The sequence below is a fragment of the Chenopodium album genome, chromosome 24, assembly GCF_948465745.1.
Source record: "Chenopodium album chromosome 24, dcCheAlbu1.1, whole genome shotgun sequence".
Classification (NCBI taxonomy): Eukaryota; Viridiplantae; Streptophyta; class Magnoliopsida; order Caryophyllales; family Amaranthaceae; genus Chenopodium; species Chenopodium album.
Genome location: NC_137857.1, coordinates 15,394,282 through 15,396,825, shown reverse-complemented (window position 1 = coordinate 15,396,825; position 2,544 = coordinate 15,394,282).

The window sequence follows — 2,544 nt, the reverse complement described above, 5'->3', positions numbered from 1 at the left end:
TGAAAGCTTGACTTATTTTGAGCTAACCACGCAAAGGTTGACTTATTCTTGACAAATTTTCCTTATTTATTTGAACTTTATGCTTATTTATATGAACTTTATGCTACAGAACCTGAACATTTATTTTACAGCGTACTGGACAACAATCTTCAAAGAATAACACTAATACTTCAACAAATGCTTCTCAGACTTCATTATCAAAAGTAATTATCTATGTGAACTTAAAGTTTATTAATATGAATTTTATGCAATAGCATATGATCATTTTTTTTAATTTACAGGGTAATGGGCGACGACCCTCAAAGAAAAACACTAATACGAGTCAACCTTCTTCATCAAGTCAATTTCGATATCAAGCTAAAAAAGGAAGTTTTCATTCTGAGAACAGCAAATGGTATTAGGTAAATCTGAACAACCTAGTTAATTTTATGAACATTTGCTTTTTATTTTTGAACTTATGTGTTTTTGTAATTGTTTTTTATTTTATCTCTTTTTTTTTAGTATTTTGATGCTGGGCGCAATGCTACAGTTGAAGGGTCTGAAGTTGGTGGATCTTCAAATGTTTCACAATATAATGAAATGTTATCCATGTTTGATAAGACAATCAATGTTTAGATTTTTTAATAATTGACAATTTATTCAATTGCCTAAAAGTTGTAACAAAACACATTATTACTTATTTTCATTTTATAAATGGTTTTGATTTACAAGAATTAATTTACTGATTTTTTATTTAGCATTATATAAGTGATCTACCATTATATAATAATGAGAGAAATCTCAAATTTTAATGAATAGTATCATACAAACCGATGTTTCAAGTGATAAAAGGAATCCACAACTATTAAAGTAAGTTGTCTTTGCAAAGTTATTAACTATAAAAACTAAGTTGATTCTTCCATCCTTCGTCTTGCAGCCATCTTTATCCTGTGTGCTTCTCTGTTGGTAATGCTTAGTAATATCTCAGCACAATACTTCACTCTTAGCTTTCTGATTTGATCAATCTGGAAAAATGTATGAACATAGATATTTAAAATATGAACAAACACTCTATATAAATGAACACAGTTATAAATTGAATTTTAAAGGAGTTGAAACCTTACATTATCAGCTTTCAGATCACAAACCCATTCTACTGAAGGTTCCAATGTGTATGTTTCCATATGCTTCAACAAGTAAACACCACAATTCTTATGGTCCCAATTGCTCCTCCAATTCATTTTTATCAAGTTAGGCTTGAAAGCTTTTATTGCATTTAGTTCTTTTTCACTGTAATGTTGGCTTTTCAAAAACCCTATAAAAGCTTCAAGCTAATTTGAAAATACACATTCAATAGTTAGTTATAAGGAAATGAACATTAGAAATAAATTAGTGAAATTCACAGAAAGTTCAAATGAATAAAGATGAGTATTTAATACTTACCATTTTTATGGGACAGATACCATATTTGTTTTTTGCCTTCATATTCATGGGGAGCTTTCTGTTATCAATCATATCAATAGTGGCATTATACATGTTGAAGCAAACCAAGTAGAAGTGGTTAGATGCTGACATTGGGAAAAAGAATTGTTTGACTTCTTTTATTTTTTTGATACCGCTGTTTTTCATTTCAACTTGAATTCTGGAAATGAATTTTGAAATTCTTTTTTTCATGTCACCCTCTTTCTTAACAATTTGGTTTGTGCACACTATCACCTGCGTATAAATAAAAAACATGAATAAATAAGTACATATATATGAACTTTTATTAAAATATTAATGAACTTCTAGTTCTAACATATGAACTTTTAATAAATTATTAAAGAACATCAAATACATATGAACTTTAAAAAATATATTAATGAACTTCTAGTTTTAACATATGAACTTACATAAGGAATTGTGCTGAAGTAAATGCTGTTTTTTCGACACTTGTAATTTAAAATTGTAGCCCAAGCATCAATGATGGAATTGTCAATTTCTTCATCTGTGCCTAGTGTCTTCATTTGAGATCTGTTAATACTAGTTTCTCCATCAAAGTACATCACCTCACTTCACATGCAATAAACAAACAAAATAATCCCTTTTTAAAAATGAACAATAAAAATGAACAAAAACATATTATTTTATGAACAAATAATATATTAATGAGCAACTTACTCCTTAGGACCATCATTGAATGCATAATCAGAAATTGTTGCATTCATTGCATTCACATCCTTGAATAAATCTTTGTATTTTACCATGAATGGTGATTTGAGACAAGGAGGAAAATTGTGAACTTGTCTTATAGGTCGTTTGCCAATTTCAATTTCACTACATAAAATAACATTGTTAGTTTATAAAAGGTCAAAATTATGTAAATGGGGTTTTTTTTTATTCACCTTGATGTTTTGTCCTTTGACACATTTCTGCAAAACACAGATGATAAGTAAAAGTGATCAATATTAGAATATAAATGAACAATTGCTTAATATAAATGAACATAAGTATTTTCCATTTTTTACCCTGGATTTTTCGCTTCTCCTTTAGATCTATCAATAGATGAACATAATATAAAACAAC